Raw genomic sequence first — 19,954 nt, 5'->3', positions numbered from 1 at the left:
ACTCACCTCCACTCTGCTCAGGGCCCTAAGAGGCCGGCTGAGTGGCCCGCATCAGGCCTTCCTTAGTCTCTGGCTTCCAGCTGGGTTCATTTAAAGAGGAACCGACGGGAGAGAGGAGGGAGGGAGGAAAAGAGGTTAATTTCCTGCTCCTCCCTGACCGCGTTCCTCTTCTGAGAGCCCAGCTCCTCCCAGCAGCCCAGCAGCAGCTGCAGCCACAAACCTCTCCACATTCTGCGTGCGGCCCTGCTGCCCCTGCCTCGCGCCGCCAGGCCGGGGGTGGGGGCTGCTGCCGGGATGCTCCTCCAGCCAGCAGCGGTCTCCCCGAGCCTTTCCCACCCCAGAGAACCGCCCACGCCTTTCCCAAATCCTCCTCCCCCACCCACTGGAGAGTATTATCTCTTTTCTTCCTTTCTTTTCTCTTTTTGTGCCGGGACCCTGAGAGCAGCTCAGAAAGAAAGAGCTGGGTGCCCCCATCATGCTGAGCAGTTGGACCCATCCTGGACCACCTGCCTGCGGACCTCGTGTCGTGGCGCCAACGCGCAAACCGTCGTGATTTCTCTCACCCAGTGTGGTTTGCGCACACCCGCCACGGACCACGTTCGCAGCTCGTCCAGCAGCAGATGACTAAGATGGGGTTCTGCCCTCCAGGGGACAGCCTGTCAGGGAGTGGAGACACGGAGATCCATTTCTACAAAATAAGGCTGTTTCTGTAACAGTCCTATTAGAGAGCTGGACCACAGGGGCTGCAAAGGACGCCGGCGAGGGGACGGTCACAGCAGAGAAGCCGCATATGAGTGTCAGCACAGAGGGCACGGCAGGTCGACCCTGCTGAGGGGCAGGTGCCTCCCCATCGCCCTTCCATAAAACGTCCTGTCCCTGTAAAGCCTCCGCCTGCCCGTGGTGTTGAGGGAATTCCTGCAGGGCGTGTGTGCCCTAGGGTGGCAGCAGGATGGCGCTGGCTGCAGTCAGAGGCAATGTCTAGGGTGGCAAGCCCCAGCCCAAGGAAGTCCTCGAACAGGTGTATCTTCCTTGGGGATGGAAATAGGTGTGTGTGGGGGGGGGGCTCTGATAGAAGGCTGTGCCTGGTCAGTGGGGACCTGCTGTGCAGCACAGGGAACTCTACTCCATGTTCTGTAATAATCTACGCGGGAAAAAAGAATAGATAAATGTGTAACAGATTCACTTTGCTGTACACCTGAAGCTGACCCAACATTGTATGTCGGCTGCCCTCAGGGAGTTCCTGTGTGGCTCAGGGGGTTACGAACCTGCCTAGTATCCATGAGGATGTGGGTTCGATCCCTGGTCTTGCTCAGTGGGTTAAGGATCTGGCGTTGCCGTGAGCTGTGGTGTAGGTCACAGACGCGGCTCAGATCCCTCATTGCTGTGGCTGTGGCGTAGACTGGCAGCTGTAGCTCTGATTCGACCCCTAGCCTGGGAACCTCCATATGCCCCGGGTGTGGCCCTAAAAGAAAAAGAAAAAGAAAGAAAGAGAGAGAGAGAGAGAAAGGAGGGAGGGAGGAGGAGGAGCACAGGCGGGAGAAGCTGCGGATACCTGAGCTCCTCAGATAATGGGTGTGGTGTAATATTTCATTGGAAAGGAGATTTCCTAAATGTGCTTTAAAGAATCAAAACCTTTGGCTAAGATAGTTCTCAAAGGAAATGAATGGATTCAGCCCTGGGAAGACCCTTAAGTCGATGGGAAAAGACGACCAAAAAAAGGGCTCTGAAGCTGGGGAAACCCTGACCCACGTCCCCCCAGACGGGCCTCGTTGAGGTTGCACAGCGGCCGCTCTCCTCTGGGCCTCCCTCCTCCCCTCTCAGTGGAAACAGGCTTTTAAGTTTGTGAACACTGATCCGAAATCGAGGCGACAGAAGCGGATTCTGTGCCAAGAAACCTTCTGAAACAGCCAACGCTTTTGGAAATCAGTCAATATTTTGTTTTTCTCAATTAAGCTTAGGGAGAGAGTCCACGTCTTCCAGGGGTCAATGACACCTGTGTGGCAACGCACAGGGACTGACATCAACCGCCCCAGTGGCCGCCACGTTTCCGTTGAGAATCGGCCCCCACTGGCCCCCCTGCAGCCCCCACCCCTCTGCACCCGAAGGCATTGAGTGTTGAGGTGTCTTCCTATAAACACGACGCGGGGGCTCAGACCGTGGGGAGAGGGAAGGAGGGAGCTGCTCTCCATCATGGGGTCCGGCTGGTCCCCCCTTGTGTGGGGTCAGAGCAAGGCAGCTCCAAGCTCCAGGGGCAGCGGCCGCCACCCAGCAGGAACTGCTGAGCACCTCTTGGTGGCAGGTACTGTGGGGAGCCCCCGAGGGCTAAGGCGCAAACCCTGCTTTCACAGGGCTTACGGTTGACAGGGAAGCACCCATGTACCTCTAATGCTGATCAACGCGAGCATCAGAGAACTGTGACAGGACCCTCCCTTCCCCACAGGATCCCAGGGGGACAGCGGAGCTGAGCCTTGAAACGGCATGCACCTCTCCCAGGCTCCACTCCAGAAGCGCAGCCTCAATAATGACAAATTAAATCTGAATTTCTGCCTCGTCAGATGCCATAGCACACAGCAAGCTGGGCGTCGCTCGGTCCTAATATTTAACACCTGCTGATAATTATTTGTCTCCTAATGTGCTTCCGCCGAGGGAGCTCATTAAGGACCGAGCCGGAAGGGGTCCCCGATGACCTGCTGGTTGCTGATTTGACTACGTGCAAGACATAAACACGCCAGTGACGCACGGGCACTCTTGACTTTCTAATCCACAAGGAAATAAGTGACAGACAAGGATTTCTGTATTCTCTCTCCGCTTGATTTGTCGGGACCTGAGAGGGGGAAATCCAGGAAAAGACACGGCCGAGGGACAACAGTATAATATAGCTTTTTGGATGAATATTTTCGTTCAAGAGTTTATGCTTATGGAGCCAGTGCTCAAGTGCATGCAACAGAAGACAGTCACAAAGAGAACTCGAAGGCTTATGATGCGGAGTCTCCTCAAGCGCGGTCCGGGGACCAGCAGCGCAGCCTGGGAGCTCCCTGGGCCCACGGGAGCCTGCAGGTTGACAAGGTCCCCAGAGGATGCGAACCCTCAAGTGTGAGCAGCCCTGTTTTAGAAAGCAGCGGTGGGTGGAGTTCCCGTCGTGGCGCAGTGGTTAATAAATCCAGCTAGGAACCATGAGGTTGCGGGTTTGATCCCTGGCCTTGCTCAGTGGGTTAAAGATCCGGTGTTGCCGTGAGCTGTGGTGTAGGTCACAGATGAGGCTCAGATCCTGCGTTGCTGTGGCTGTGGTGTAGGCTGGTGGCTACAGCTCCGATTGGACCCCTAGCCTGGGAACCTCCATATGCCAAGGGAGCGGCCCTAGAAAAGGCAAAAGACAAAAAAAAAAAAAAAAAAAAAAAAAAAAGGAAAAATAAAGAAAACAAAAAGAAAAAAAAGAAAGCAAGCAGCGGTGGGCAGTGGGGACACCCCCGTCCCCCCCACCCCGAGCAGTCCCCACCTGTCACTCAAGGGGTGCCTCCTGCCAGCTCGCCGGTGTTGTGGGAAGAGGACCCCGTGACCACTTCCTGGAAGGCGCCCTTACTCGAATGTGCCGTGTTGACTCGCCCTCGGTTCAGGGAAGGGACCCGGGGGGTCAATCAATAATGCTGAGCCAAACTCGAGCTCTGACGCAGCCACCCAAGGTCACGACCAGAGAGCGGGCAGGACGGGGATGCCTGCCAGACACGCGTGGCCGATGCCCATCCTCAGCGCCGCTCACACCCCCAGGTGCCAGCGGCAGGCACGTCCGATACAGGAAAGCTGCTCTGCTGCGTGAGAGGAGCTTTTATTTCTGCAGCTACCCTTCTACGCCGAGAGATGGCAGAGGGGGCAGCGGGCTGCAGCGGGGAGGCAGGGGGGCTGGGGGCACCGAGCTGGCCCCAGGCCTCCCCAGGGGTCTGCACGCCCCCTCCCCAGGGTGCAGGACCCCTGCGAGATGAATTCTCTCGAAAGCGCCGAGCCTGCCAGGCGGTACAGGCGGTGAGCGCTGAGTCAGAATGTCCACTGAGTGTGGATCTATTTAGTGGGGTGAAAACAGTTCCCTTAGAAGAGGGAGCAGCCACCAGAACGTCAAACTCAACATGCAGGACGGACCGGGGGTCTATAGCACGAGCACAAGATCACACGAATGTTTCTAGCCTTACTTAACATTTTCCAATAGTGTAATTCTAGACACACCCTTTTTTTTTTTTTTTTTTTTGCTTCGCCCAAGGCGTATAAAATTCCTGGGCCGGGGACTGAACCCCTGCCACACCAGCGACCTGAGACGCTGCAGTGGAAACGCTGCACCCTTAACTTGACGCACCTCAGGGCACACCCATATATTCTTATGTCCTCTGTGAGGGAGTTTATGCGAAAATGCTTCAAACATTGGCAGTCAAGAATGGACGGAGCAATGGAATCGGACTCAGAGCTGAAAATGGCCTTCGGCGGCGTCTGATGACTTCTGGACCGTCTCCTGATGTTTGAGGAAACGGAAGTTCAAAGAAGTTTATGACTTATTCCAGGGCGCGTGATGAGTGGCTGCGTCAGAAGCAGAACTCAGAACATCTGATTCAGAGGCTGAACGGCCCCCGCAGCCACGCAGCCCTTAAAACCACATGCACACAGGCCTCCTGTAAAACGGCCTAGTAAAGGACACGAATACACGGAAGACGACTCGTGGACACAGTCAAGGGAGGAACTGAGAGAAATCCTGCTGTCCCGACATTCCTCTCTGTCAAAGGCGAGATAAGGGATATTCTGAATTAAACATTCAATTTTCCCTGCAAGCGTCTCGTGTCTGAAACCCATTGATTTAAAACATATTGGAGCTTTGGAAGAAATGCACTAGAAGCAGAAGTAGTTTACATCAACTATAAGTTTAAGCCATAATACAATATTTACTATCCAACATAGCACCCAGAACGTCGGGTAGGCGACCGCAGAAGACTTGTGCCAAGACAACGCCCCGAACAGATGGTCGAAGGCGGTGCATCTTCTGGGACCTTTCAGAAAGGCAAATGCCAGGGCCCCCTTCTCTTGATGCGACAGGCTGAGGGCGGGCAGGGCCCAGAGACCTGCATTCGCACGGTCTGTCTCCTCCCCCGTGGGGTGTTCCAAGGCCGCTCAAGTTTGAGAACCTCTGGCCTGATACAAAGGAGGTTTCTGCCTCAGGAAGCGAAGAGACAAGCACTGCTCCCGTCGGGCATCTTCCATGTACCTTCCCGGGGCCGGAGGATACCCCTTCCTGGCCTGAATCCTCAACCACACGCGCGCCCACGAAGACCACAGGCGTCTCCCTGGTTACGACTGTCGTCACGCAGGTCAGTGACTGAATCGTTAGCAACGAAATCGAGAGGAACCCATTTTCGACCACCATGCGTTACTAGCATCAGGATGGGGTACGGAAAGACCAGGGTACCACAAAAACAGGGATGAAATAAATGTTGCCTCACTCCGTGTCAAGCGTTGAAAATTAAGGCTCTGATCGCTAAGAACACTTGGAAAATTCTTACAGTTCCCAGGGAGACAGGGAGTGGTTTAATGTGCCAGGACCCGGGTGCCCCCTCCCAGGTCACAGCAACCAGGCCCTATGTCGTCATCGCCTGGGGGCTTGCTGGGAATGCAGAGTCTCAGGACGCCCTCCCCCCCCAGGCCCAGGCATCAGAATCTGCCTCCAACAGGACCCCCTGGGCCTCTGCGTTCACATTAGAGTTCGAGAAGCAATACATTGGATGAGGCTGGATAAGCACTTGCTGAAGAGGCTGGACTTCCTACTCTTGCCATTTTAGGCAACAAAAAACCAGCTGCTGTCCAAAGAGGTCTGTTATTATCCACAGCAACAATACTGAGCGATTCTTAAATGCTTTCTGTCAGTGCGGCATTATAATAGGCTTAGAAAGAAAGAAGGAAGGAAGGAAGGAAGGAAGGAAGGAAGGAAGGAAGGAAGGAAGGAAGGAAAACTCATTTTATCCTTCCTAAATGGATTGCTTTAAATTCAAATAGCAACTGGCCACCTTTTCACACCACGCGAAGGTGGTTTTAAAGGCTCTTAAAGAAAGACATCTGTACCAAGTGCCTTTCTTTCTATCTTTCTGTCTTTTCTGGGGCTGCTCCTGCAGCATATGGAGGTTCCCAGGCTAGGGGTCGAATCAGAGCTGTAGCCGCCGGCCTACGCCACAGCCACAGCCACGCAGGATCTGAGCTGAGCCTAACCCACTGAGCCAGGGATTGAATCTGCAACCTCATGGTTCCTAGTCGTTTCCACTGTGCCGCGACGGGAACTCCCAAATTTCTTTAAACTAGGGAAAACGTGAAGTTTAGAAGCCCGCGGGGAGAAAGGTTTTGAGGTGCACGCGAGACAGGTGCAGCCTCTCCGCACAGAAGAGGGGCGAGGACGAGAGCTGGGTGGGGAAGTGAGAACGAGGCGTGCTCCCTGGGTGTCAGCCAAGAGAGGATGGAGCCTTCACCCCAGAGACCGGAAGCAGCCACAGCGGTTAATTCTGCAGCCACCCCGGGCCAGGCCGGGGGGGAAAGCGGCCGGCAGTGGGGCTGAGCTACCGAGCAGCAAACACGAAGACCCTCCGTGTAGCAAGCCTCCCCCGCCCCGCACTGTGTTGCTTCCCAGGGATAAGACATGGGAAAGCTGACGGCTTTTTGCAAAAGATGAAAACCCATGTTTTATGGAGAAGAGACTCAAGGCAGCCCTGCCGCGCGGCCGGCCTTCTCGGCTGGGAGGCTGGGAAGCTGTTCCCTACGCAGAGTAAGCGCGGCTGTGATATTCTCTCCGGTAAGAAAAATGCTGCGCTGGCTCCTGCATTATTGATGGCTTTCCTAGGGGCTGGCCTGTTATTCTGATGCCTCTAATAGTTTCATCTTTTCATTTGCTTGCAGGTTGCTGGGTTGTGTTTTCTGACATAAGCCCTAGAACACGAGTCATCTCCTTGGCACCTTGCTGGTGAATCAAAGCTGTGTGTAGCCTTGGTTGAAGAATCAAATGTATGGACTTGCACGAATGTAAAAGCCTCCTCCAGCCTTATAAATAATGCTCCGTCTCAAATGCGCTTCTTACAGCACACCTTTCAGAACCAGTTCAGATCAACCACAGACTTGCAGAGACAAGCCTCACACACACGCTGCAGGAAGGGCCTATGCCGCCACCACCCAGCCCGCGCCAGCTACACTTTCGGGGCGCCCGTGGCAGAGCTGTAGCCAAGTAGAGAGGGCCCAAGGGCCGCCCACCACCACCCAGGAAACGGCTTCGTGTGGGTCCCGCTCTGGTGCCTCCTCCTCGTCGTTGTCGTCTTTTTTTTTATGGGACGTGGACGTTCCCAGGCCAGGGGTTGAATCCAAGCTGCAGCTGTGGCAACGCCGGATCCTTCAACCCACTGTGCCAGGCCAGGGATTGAACCCGCAGCTCCACAGCAAGCTGCTGCAGTTGGATTCCTAACCCACCGCACTCCAGCGGAAATTCCTTTTTTTTTTTTTGGTCTTTTTAGGGCCGCATGTGCGGCATATGGAAGTTCCCAGGCTAGGGGTCGAATAGGAGCTGTAGCCGCCAGCCTACACCACAGCTACAGCCACACCAGAGCTGAGTCTTGTCTGTGACCTACACCACAGCTCACAGCAACGCCGGATCCTTAACCCACTGAGAGAGGCCAGGGATCGAACCGCATCCTCATGAATACTAGTCAGGTTCGTTAACTGCTGAGCCATCACGGGAACTCCTGAGAATTCCTCTTTATAATGTGTGTACCTGGTCAAATAAACACCCACAACTAACTCGGCATAGATGTAACACGCATGACCACTGTGACATAAGGAGGGTGGGGTAGATGGCTTCTTTCTACAGTTGCAAATTTTTCCATTTATGTTATATAATAACTTTAAACTCTAAAGAGACAGTGGCACGTGAAGGGTATGCATTATAATCCCGAGAGCAACCGCTAAAAAAATTGCAAAAAAACATCTAACTCCAAAGTCAACAGATAAATTAAAAAGAAATTCTAAGAATCAACCAATTCGGGGGAAAAAAAAATCAGAAGACAAATGACAGACTTCATGTCATGTGAATAATTACAATAAATTTTAAAAGGGAGACCTAGGAGTTCCCATCGCGGCGCAGTGGAAATCAATCTAAGAACCATGAGGTTGCGGGTTCAATCCCTGGCCTCGCTCAGTGGGTTAAGGAGCCGGCGTTGCTGTGAGCTGTGGTGTAGGCCAGCAGCTGTAGCTCCGATTAGACCCCCTAGCCTGGGAACCTCCATATGCCGAGGGTGCAGCCCTAAAAAGGAAAAAAAAAAAAGTGCGACCCAAAAATAAGCTGCCTACAAGGACGTACTTTATTTTGGAGCTGAGCCTGCGGCACGTGTTCGTTCCCTGGCCAGGGATGGGATCCGCACCACAGCAGCAACCCAAGCCACTGCAGTGACAATGCTGTATCCTTAAACTGCTGCACCACCGGGGAACTCCTAGGGGTACACTTTAAATGAAAACACAGACAAGCCGAAAGTAAAAACCTGGGGAAAGGCACACCATCCATCGCTATATTAACATCAGGTCAAAGACAGTTGATGGAGCTCCCGTGGTGGCTCAGTGGTTAACGAATCCGACTAAGAACCGTGAGGTTGCGGGTTCGATCCCTGGCCTTGCTCAGTGGGTTAACGATCCAGCGTTGCCGTGAGCTCTGGTGTAGGTCACAGACGCAGCTCGGATCCCGCGTGGCTGTGGCTGTGGCGAAGGCCGGCGGCCACAGCTCCAATTCAACCCCTAGCCTGGGAACCTCCATATGCCGCGGGAGCAGCCCTAGAAAAGGCAAAAAGAAAAACAAACGAACAACAACAAAAAAAAGACCACAGTTGAAAACGAAGACTGTCACCAGAAACAAAGAGGGACATTACATAATAATAAAAGCATCAATTGTCACGAAGTCCTAAATGTGCATGAGCTGGAGAACAGAGCTTGGAAATACGTGCAGCAAGAGAGACAAATGGGGGAAGCGGAGAGGTGCCCAGGCGCCTACACATGTACTGCTGGTGCAGAGACACGGGCTGCACGAATCGCCCACAGGTGACAAGAAAAACCCTCTCCCCCCTGGGCTCAGAGGTCCCGACGGGATCAGGGGACTCAGCCAAACAGAGGGCGTTCTCCACTCCCCACCCCTGGCCACTAGTACCGGGTGTGAAAAAGTCCCAGGTGGGTTCCTGGTGGTACGTGTGGGTGTAAAAGGCTTGTGGTTCACAGCTGTGCATGGGCCATGCAGGTGAGCTGACGCCGAGCCTGGTACGCAGGTGCCCTGGAGGCGGTCTGTCTTCTTACAGGTGCAGGTATCGCCTCCTTCGGTGAGGTCCCAGGGCACCCCCACACCCAGGCTCCTCGTGGCCCTTCCCCCCCTTTGGGCGAGAACCTCTGAGCAGAGAATCACAGTGACCCTGTGTAGGTGGCGGCTCCGTTCTTAACGTTCAGAAGTGTCACACGGCACCCTCTGTACCCAAGAAGGAAATTCGTTACCAAAGCACACTGACGAAGTTACCATTTGCTAAATTACAATTCCCCAAATTGTCCTTATTGCAAAAAGGAAGCGTTCCATTGGCAGACTGAATTGCTTGTCTGCAAAACTGAAGACACGGCAAAAGCAAAGTAACTGCAACCCCAGGGACGCGTCCCTAGCCTGTGCTCAGCCATAAGCTTTATTTACACCGTCCTATTTTGAAAGAGCCACTGAGTATTTAAAAGTAGAAGCCGTTGCAAGGTTTCTTGTTAAACCCCCGTTTAAGCGATTTAAGCTCAGCTCTGATTTAAAAAAAAAAAAAAAAAAAAAAAAAAAAAACAACAGAGGAATAGGAAGTCTTTGCAAACGAAAAGCAGAACAAGAGCCGTTTGTCCCAGAATGAGTGACGGGAGAGGCGGAGGGCTGGCGAGGTCACCGATTAGGTTGCTCACATCTGAGGGAGCCGGGCCGCCAGGCACCAGCGATAGGAGCCGCTAAGGACGATTAATTCCACAGGCAGAAATCAGAGCGACTGGTAACTCGTGATCAAGAGCCGCACACATGCGCCTGTACAATTGAATTACTTTATCAGAAAGTGCTGGAACTTATCCTAAGGAAAAAGAAGAAAGGTATAATAATAAAGTGTAACTGTCTTGAGCGGCGAAGGTATTTGTTGAAGCTTTGTTTCTGATACTGAAAAACCGGAGGCCGTCTATAAACGTCCCATGATGAGACAGGCTGAGAAACACACGCACACACACCTTTGCCCGGGACATGGTTGAAAACGTATGTTTCTTATCCTGAATGACATTTACCCGGGGTTGTTGGGAGGAGGGAGTAAGCTGAGAACCAAGAACAGGATTTCAAGTATAATTGAGTCCAAGGAGTAAAATCTTGGCTGTAAACTGACTCGCCTGAGTTACACACATGAAAGCATCTGGTTGTGCAGGTCCTGAAATGCAATCCATGACTGGCCCTGGGTGGGGGGATTATAGATGATTTTTATGTTCCTTTTATGTCTTACTTCCTTACGTGACCATGAGTTACGTAATTATCCACACACGTGACAATTTTAGGGCGACTCATCAGGGCATGTCCTCCTTCAAACATCCTCAAGTTCTTTATTAAATTCTCGATTCCAGTGAAGTGCTCACGGCTGGCGATGGTGAGCGTATTTCACAGGCTTCTGGCCGTCTGTGCGTCTTTGTGGCGTCGTCCAGCGTTTAGCCACGCTGCTGCTAAAACCTGGTCCAGGTCCCTACGTGGCCAGCCACCTTCCCCCCTTAGCCTGGCAGATGTTCGCGCCGAAGAGAAACCCCCTCCGTCGGCCCTCCTGCCCTCTCCCCATCCCGCAGCCCGACCTCCTCCACCTCCAGGACCCGTGCTCCTGAGCTGGATGGCAGTGCCCCCCCCCCCAAGACCCGCTGAGACCCTCACGGCTTCCTTCTGCCTCCCCGGGAATTCCAGACCCCTTCCCTATGAGGCAGCTGGACCAGACTCATACCCAGGCAGCCTCTGTCTTCTCTGTGCTGCCACTGTCACCCACTTTATCCCTTGGGGCCCTGTCTCAGACGCCCCCCCCCCAAGCTCCCCCCAAACCTGGCTGAAAAACAGGATGTCACTTTTTTTCCACTTTTCCTCTTTCTTGTGAATCTTGATCAGGGACGCACAGCGAACATCTTTTTTGGTTTTAAAGATATTTTTTGCCAAGAGTCACAGGGCAAGTGACGAGGGAGGCACTGACAGAGTGGCTGTCCCCAGGCTGTGACCCTCGCTCATGTCTGAGGCAGGCCTCCCCTTTGGTTTGAGCACCGGGGCCTCTGCCACCGCCACCGCTAGGCACCGGTGAGGGCAAGACGGGACCCCTGCTCCCTACATACCTTGCCAGGCACGCGGCAGCAGCTGGGCTGTGCTCCCTGAGACCTTCTGGGGAGGGTGGCTCACCCCCAGGGGTCACAGCACGCCCCCCCTCCAGCTGCACCCGGTCCAGGGGACGGAGGGGAGAGAAGGCAAGGTTGATAGGGATGGAGCAGGCACAGGTGGTTGTAGCCGCCTCAAAGGGGGGTCACAGATACCGAGGGAAACCTGCCAGGAGCCCACTGGTGGTTCAGGAAAGCCATCAGCACAAGGCAGGCTTGCTTCGCAGGTGGAGGTAGGAGAACTGCCTCGGGTCACTGGGTGGGGGCTGGGAGGAGGGCTGCATTCAGATTCAGACCCAGGGCAGGAGTCTGAGGACCGCCCCTCAGCTGATTTGAATACACACCTGACCCGATGCTAAGGAGGCGCTGCGACTCCCAGAAAGGAAGAGGCGGCCCTTTCCGACCCCAACTCCCCTGGAGGATAAAACTGCGGCCCACCGGACCCTCCGGGGCAGAGCCTCCTCGCCTGCCCGCTGGCGCCTCTCACAAATGTCCTATCCTAATAAATCTGCCTCGTGCCCATCACTTTGTCTCTCGCTGAATTCCTTCTGCGCAGAGACATGAAGAACCCGAACCTCAGGGAGTCCAGACACAGGGTGAGGGATTCTCATTTAAAACCATGGGTTCGAGTCCCAGTCTGCGTTCCGGCTGGGTTCCGGCCGTCAGTGCCGTCAGTTTCGGAGTGAGCCCCTCCCTCTACCCAGAGTGCCCAGGTCGCAGCTGCCCTCCAGTCCCCAAGCTGAGCCCTGTCCACTGGGTGCGGCCTGGCTCCCCGGACTCTTCATGCTGCTCCTGGCCTCGGCCCCTCCAGGCCTCCAGACTGTGGCCAGTCGGATCACCTCCCAAGGCAAACTGTGAACTCCCGGGACGGGACACGGACACGGCGCATCCAGCGCCACCTCCGCTCAGCCGGACCCTCAGCTGCAGGCCACTGCTCGATGTGACTCGGGCAGGCACACGTGGGTCAGGGCACTGTGCGGAGCGTGACAGCAGCACCCACCCGTGGGGTCCGCGCCAGAGCATGGCAGCTCCCAAAGTGGCTTATAAGTCATCTTAGGTACTGCTTTGTAATCCGTGTCCTTTGGATGCTGTGGTGACAACAGTACAGTCTTTGGCATTCCCTGCAAGGACACGGCAAGTGGTCACAAACACATCTGCTCCTGGGCAGAGTCTGCTTTGTTACACATGTCACGGCAAAGCACCTAGGAAAAAAACAGCTTGAGCTTGAATGTGAACTTGAACACGATGTACGGATGAGGGTTAAACTAAAGCTGCGGTAACGGGGCCATGAAAGCTAACTGACAGGGAGAAGCTCAGCTCTCTCCTGAAACCTGTGCCCCCTCCCGACAGTGTCACCTCCCGTCCACACCCTCTGCTGCCGCAACCGGCAGAGACTAAGAAGGGACTCAGGAAGGCACTTTGTCTTAAGAGATGACCCAGAAGTTGCCCGCCACACGTCTGCTCACGTCCCATCAGCCCTGTGAACGCACCTGGGCGCAGGGGGCCTGGAAAACATTGTCAGGGGCCACCTAAAATTCAGGGGGTCCTGATACTAAATTTCCATTTTTAGGGAGTTTCCGTTGTGGCTCAGCAGTAGGGAACCCCACTGGTAGCTGTGAGGATGAGGGTTCGATCCCTAGTCCCGCACAGTAGGTTAAGGATCTGGCGTTGCCGTGAGCTGTGGTATAGGTTGCAGACGCGGCTTGGATCTGGCGTGGCTGTGGCTGTGGTGCAGGCCGCTGGCTGCAGCTCCAATTCCACCCCTAGCCTAGGAACCTCCATATGCTGCGGGTGTGATCCAGATAAAAAAATAAATAAATTTCCATTTTTATGTATCTTCTAACGTACATGAGATATTAGTCCAGCAATACACGTGTAACTTATGCCTCCACTACCACACGTATCTGGAGGGGAAGCTCACCCTGGTTTAACCAACAGGAACATGCGATGACGAAAGGTCGGCTCAGGGGGGACCTGCTTTGGGAAAGGCCCTGGTGTCCTCCTCACTTGCTACGAGTGGTGACAACCCCCCCCCCCCCATAAAAAGGTCTGCAGACGTCAGCTCAGAGGATAAAGGCAAAGCCACTTGCATGACCGTCGGGGTTCAGCCCAACCAACTCCCCCACTTCGTCATCACTCTCCCACCCCCGAGCCCGGCTCAGACGTTTGGAGCTCATGCCCCCTTTGCTGTGTGACAGGCTGGAGCCCCTCAGCCCTGGGGGCCTCGTGTGTGAACCCCTACGAGGAAGCCTAGCACACACAGAGCAGCCCTGGCTCCTCCTGTCAGTGCAGTCCTGTCCCCGAGCCTCAGGTCACGGGGCCTGCGAGGCTCTTGGGATGGGACGTTACCCCGCATGATCTGGGTGGTCCCGAGAAACCACCAGGGTCCTCAAAGTGGGGGGGGGGGCTAGAAAAGTCAGAGGAGGGGCCGCGAGGACAGAGCAGGGGCCGGGCTGATACAGGCAGGGGCCTCCACCGGGGGCGGGGAGAGGACTCTCCCCACAGCCTCCGAAGGAACACGGCCTTCAGGGCCTTGAGTTTAACTGGCTGAAGCCCATCCCCCAGAAGTCCAAGGTCAACACGGTTGTCCTCCGCCGTTAAGCATGAGGGTCTGCTACCACAGCCCGAGGTCCTTCTCTCCAGCTCCTGAGCTCCTACAGGACTTCCCTGTCTGGAAGCCGCCCAGTACACTCTGTATACAGTACACTCTGTATACAGTGTGTACAGCAGGTGCTCAACGAAGGCTTGTGGGATGCCAACCACACGGGGGGGGTGGGGAGGGCAGCAACTGCCGGCTCAGATAGAGCTGAACGTGACCCCCTGCTCAGCCACTCGTGATGTGCAATGGCTCTGAGCAAATTTCTTTCTTTTTTTTTTTTTTGTCTTTTTAAGGCCCCATGGAGGTTCACACACTAGGCGTCAAATCGGATCTGTAGCCACCAGCCTATACCACAGCCACAGCGACACCGGATCTACACTGAGTCTGCAACCTACACCACAGCTCACGGCAACACCGGATCCTTAATCTGCCGAGCGAGGCCAGGGATCGAACCCGCAACCTCGTGATTCCTAGTCGGATTCGTTAACCACTGCGCCACAACAGGAACTCCAGAGCCAATGTCTTCATTTGCCAGATAACAGATGTCACCTGTCTTTCAGGGGTTTGTGAAGGTTAAATGACAGAGGCCACACTGGGCACGTGTATTTGGAGAAGAAGCAAGGACAGCAGGGCTGCGAGGGAGGCACGATGAGCCCCCCGGCCCCCGAACAGGGGGCCGCAGACACTGCGCGGCCCTCCCACCCCGACTCCACCTCCCGCTGCCCTCAGCTCCCCGCAGAGACCCCATTCTCAGCCTCGTGCCCGCCCCCTCCCACTTCCCTGGGCCTTGGCAAGACCCGGCTGTCATGGGACGTGTCGTGCCTGGCTGTCCCCAGGGGAACGCCCACTCCCACAGACTTCAGTCCATGCCTCCGTCTTTGCTTCCCGGGGTGGCTCACACCGGGTGACGAGCAACGACAGTCCTGGAGGCAGCGAGGCGTCAGCCCCTTTCAGCTGCTGGGGCTCCCGGGTGCCTCGGCGTTGCTGGCTGGCAGTGGTGTCAGTCCCCTCCGTCCCCATCACGGCGGGGCTTCCCCGCGTCTTCTGTCTGGTCTCTGTCCCTCGTCTCATGGGGACACAGCAGTCACGCTGGGTGAAGGGCCAGCCCTCCCCTGGCGCGACCTTTTCCTGACTTATCACAGCTGCGGTGACCCAGTTCGCCAAATAAGGCTGCATCCGGAGGTCCCAGGGAGGACACGACTCAGGGAGACACTGTCCAAGCCAGCAGCCCTCCTTGCCGCAGCCACCTACCACCCTGAGTCACGTCCCCACCCCCTGAGGACACGGGGCTCCCGCACATCTCAAACCTGCCTCAGCAGCTTTGTCCTACACCACGGACCCATCCCTCCTCCCCGCCACGCAAGCCACCCAATCCCAGGGCCGCCCTGTGGCTCTGTCTGATCAGCACCTGCTGGCCCTCTGAAACCTCCCATGTGACTGGTCCCCTCTCAGCCTGTGTGCCAGGTAAGCAATGTGGAGGTGCTGGGGGGGTGCCAGGGGAGAGAGCGGAGATCCCACGTGTGGAGCCGACGTGGCGCTCGGCACGGTTCCCCCGCCTGGGAGGGCAGGAGCGCCTGTCCCTGCCTGGCTTCCTCTCTCCGTCCTTGTCCACCTGTCCAAGCAGCCCCTCAGCACCGACACCCAACTGCTCTCTCCTTGGCTCAGTCCTCCCTGTCCCTTAACTCCTCCCGCAACCACTGAAACTGCCCGTGGGCACTGCCCGGCGCCCACCCACCCCTGCTGCCCGGGGCCTCTTCCTCCAGGGCACCCTCCTGGAGATGAAGCAAATCCTGCCACCCACCCCGCCCAGCCTCCGCAGGGCTCTTCAGAGAATCACCTACATGCTCTCCCTCTCTCTCTCCTTCTCTTACTGGAATCCTCCATCAGCTTTCAAATTCGTGTCTCCCTCGTTTTTAAAACGAAAGGAAATGAGAGTTCCTCCTGTGTCGAAATGGGTTAAGTCCAACTGCAGCAGCTCAGGTCCCTGTGGACGTGCAGGTTCAATCCCCAGCCTGGCGAGGGGGGTTAAAGGACCCAGCACTGCTGCAGCTGCAGCAGCAATGTGGGTCACAGCTGTGGCGTGGATTCAATCCCTGGCCCGGGAACTTCCACATGTCATGGGGGCAGCTGGGAAAAACAATGCACTAATTTATTTGAAGACAGAGGATGGGGAGGGTGTTGTAAGTGAACTCAATCTTATTCTAAAATAAAGGAACATTATTAGATACAATCTAGAATCAACAAATTAGTATGGATAATATATATAATTGTAGTACATAAACATATATTATGTATTGTAATGCATATATAATTAGATCATATGTTAAAATACAAACTAGCAGAGAGGTTTACGAATGAGTTTGCTTGGCTGGTAAGTGGGAGACTTGAGGAATTTAAAATTTAAAAAGAGAAAGAAGATGAAGAAAGGAAGGCCTCCAGATGGTGCCCTCTGCCCCCGAGCTGCCCGGCCCGAGGCCCGCGGCCCAGACCACAGCACCCTTCCCACCTGAGCTCGTCTTTGTCTCTGCTGACTCCTCCCCGGAACACAGCTCCCTGGATTTCTTTCTTTCTTTCTTTCTTTTTCTTTTTTTTTTTTTTTTGTCCTTAACATATGCATCACCTCAAGAATCTGCACGCTCAGCGGCCCCGCTAATCTCTGCATCGTCCCATTTCCTGTACGTGCGGCCACAGGGGGCACCTCCCTGGGCTTGTGGCCCACATGGCAGTTCCTGTTCTGGACCTGCCATCCCTGTGCCCGCTGGGGCCTCCTGCCTCCACGCCAGGGCCACCGAGGCGCCCGCCCCACCCCAGGCACTCTGTCCTGGCCCACCTGCCAGCCCTCTGGGGGCCACTGGCAGTGGCTCTGCGACTGACTCGCCAACCACCTTCCGCATCCACGGGTTGGTGTCTCAGCTACTCCCGAGGCTTCTCTTCCCTCCCTGGGTGACCGATTCAGGGAGGGACAGTCTGCCCCACCTGGTCGCCCTGGGCTCCTCCTACAGCGTCAGGTTCTGCCAACGCATCGCTGGTGGCTCTGGACTCGGGCTGCCCAACAGCTCCACTGAGGGGCCGGGTGCCAGGATGGAGACAGCAGAGGCCATGGTGACCACGGGGCACACGACCAACTAGAGGAGGGAGACGGAGAGCTAAACGATCCTCTTTTTTTTCTTTCTCCCAAAGGATGGTTCTCGCAGAACACGTTGGCTCGACGCAGCCCGAATGGAGACATCCCGGTGACCAGGCAGCTGGAGGTGCCTCCCGGGACGGCTGCAGCCACGTCGCCAAGGCCCCAGTGTGCCCCTCCTCCTTCTCGGCTCACTCGCCTCCTTCCCTCCCTCTTGCTGGCATAACACTTAGCCACGAAGCCCTACGAGGAAGCTAAGACACTCCTGACTCGCAGGAATGCCACCCTGCTGCCAACGCCGCAACACACACCCTTCACGGCCCCTGGGTATAACTGGAATCAAAAAGTCAGATGACAGCAAGCGCTGGTGAGGAGGAAGAGAACCCAGAAGCTTCCCGCGCCGCTGCTGGGGATGGAAAAGGGTCTGGCTGCATGGAGGACAGTCCAACAGCTCCACAAACAATTCAAGGCAGAGCTAGCAGGTGGCCAGCAGGTCCAGCCCCAGCAGGTCCACCCGAGAGACGTGAAAACACGTCCACGCAGGAACTCACACACATGCGCGTCTGTGGAAGCATCACTTATCAGAGCCAACAGTGGACACAACAGCGTCCGTCCGCTACGACTAGATAAACAAAGTCTGGTGTTTCCAGATAATGGCACATCCTTCAGCCATTGAAAACACTGTGCTGGTGACAGCCAGGCACAAAAGACGATATAGACTGGATCCGTCTATTCCTATGAAATTCCAAAACAGGAAAATCTATAGAAACAGAAAAGAGAGGCGTTCCCGCTGTGGCGCAAGGGGTTCGGTAGTGTCTCTGGAGCACTGGGACTCAGGTTCAATCCCCGTCCCTGCACAGTGGGTTAAGGAGCTGGCGTTGCTGCAGCTGCGGCATAGTTCAAAACTGCAGCTGGGATCTGATCCCTGGCCTGGGAACTCCACATGCCACTTGGCAGCCAAAAATGAATAAAAGGAGAGGGAGAGACTGGGATGAGGAGCCGTCTCAAGCTTGGGAGTGGCGGCTGGGAGAGTGGGGTGAGGGGCGGATAAGGGAAACTCTAAGGCACACAGAGCTTCCTCGTGGGGTGATGAAAACGTGCTGACATCGACTGCGGTGATGGTTGCACAACTCCGTGGATATACTTAGAGCGACTGTGTACTTCAACGGGTGAGTTACACGGTTTGTGAATGTTATCTCAATAAAGCTGTTAGAAAGTGGTGACACAGTCTCTGCTGATGGACTTTATAGCTCCAAAGGCTTGGTGCCACTGTATGACCCTACCTGCATTTTTTTTTTAAACACACATATATGCATAGGAAAAATATCTGGAAATACATACCCCCAAAAGTTACAGTGAGTATCTCTAGGTGGTGGGATTATGGATTTTTGGGGGGATTGGGGGGTTAGGGCCACACCTGCAGCATACGGAAAATCCCAGGCTCTTGGCCGACACCACAGCCACAGCAAGGCCGGATCTCAGCCGTGTCTGCGACCTACACCGCAGCTCTCAGCAACACCAGATCCTTGATTCACTGAGCTAGGCCAGGGATCGAACCCCTATCCTCATCCGTACTAGTCAAGGTCGGTATGGCGGAGCCACAATGGGAACTCATGGATTTTTTTTTTAAATATATTTTCCTGGAGTTCCCATTGTGGCTCAGTGGAAATGAACCTGGCTAGTATGCATAAGGACACTGGTTCCGCCCGGGCCTCGCTCAGGATGTCAAATGTCCAGCTTTGCCTCCAGCTGCAGTATAGGTTGCAGTCTCAGCTCAGATCCGGCACTGCTATGGCTATGGCATAGGCAGGCGGCTATAGCTCCAGCTCGACCTCTAGCCTGGGAACTTCCATATGCCACACAGGTGGCACTAAAAAGCAAATAAAATAACGTAACATAAATTTTCCCATATTTTCTGAATGTTCTACAATAAGCATGTGATGTTTTTGTCTTAAAAAATAATATACTTGGAGTTCCCTGGTGGTGCAATGGGTTAAGGACCTGGAGTTGTCACTGCTGTGGTTCTGGTTACAGCTGTGGCGTGGGTTCCATCCATGGCCTGGGAACTTCCACATGCCTTGGGCGCGGCCACAAAGCAAAACAAAACCAAATAATATAATCATCTACCCTATTTTTAAAAATAGTCATTGTAAATGGTTATTCATGCTCTAATTAAAAGAACGGTAGGAAGACAGACTCAGGGCAGCAGACTGCTCACTACATGATGTCCCAGAGCCCTTAGAGAAACCCTCGCACCCTGCCTACGATCCTACAACTCGTCTGTGTCCAAAAGAGCAACCGAGGCTTGTGGTGATGCCCACTGCCATGCCCTGACCTTGGTGAGAGACTTGGGGAGGAGGTGAGGCACTGGTTTGGGTTTGTAGGTGACAGTACGCTCCCCTTGTGTGAGAGCATATCTGCCACCAATACGAAGTGATACCATTAAGGAGTAAATGGTACCCTCCCGAACACCCTCCCCAGGCACTAACCTCGCAGCCACTCATCGGGCTGGAGAGAACAGATCCCACTGTGTCCCACACTCTCAGGGAAGCTGCGTCAATCACAGCCTCCCTGGAGATAAGGGCGTTTTGAACACTCAGCACACTGACGTCGAGCCTGTGGTCTCCAAGAGAGGAATGTGCGAATTCTTCTGCTGTCAATCTCCTAAACGGACCTCACCCACGGGGCCAGACTCCAAGGACCCTCAGGCCAACCACCACCCCGGGGACGCAGTGACAAATGCTACAGAGGCTGAGGCCATAGAGACAGCCCTCGGCAGGGACCCGACAGAACGCAGCCCACAG

At 54.9% G+C, this 19,954-nt stretch overlaps 2 long non-coding RNA genes across 2 annotated transcripts; one reads left to right on the top strand and one right to left on the bottom strand.

The window, feature by feature from the left end:
- Positions 1–9,658: 9,658 nt before the first annotated feature.
- LOC110257512 (uncharacterized) lies at positions 9,659–16,825 on the bottom strand. The gene is made up of 2 exons (XR_002340231.2): positions 14,885–16,825; positions 9,659–12,629 (listed from the first exon to the last, which is right to left on the bottom strand). It is a non-coding gene; the product is annotated as an uncharacterized LOC110257512 (long non-coding RNA).
- Positions 15,352–18,373, top strand: LOC146394863 (uncharacterized). Its single transcript, XR_014833462.1, has 2 exons — positions 15,352–15,490; positions 17,207–18,373. It is a non-coding gene; the product is annotated as an uncharacterized LOC146394863 (long non-coding RNA).
- Positions 18,374–19,954: the final 1,581 nt, after the last annotated feature.

This window comes from Sus scrofa, chromosome 18 (genome assembly GCF_054392235.1).
Source record: "Sus scrofa isolate SSC_HxYL_T2T_F1_AM1 chromosome 18, Sscrofa_HxYL_maternal_Yorkshire_Landrace_v2.0, whole genome shotgun sequence".
In the NCBI taxonomy this organism is placed as follows: Eukaryota; Metazoa; Chordata; class Mammalia; order Artiodactyla; family Suidae; genus Sus; species Sus scrofa.
This window is presented reverse-complemented; position numbering and strand designations above follow the sequence as displayed.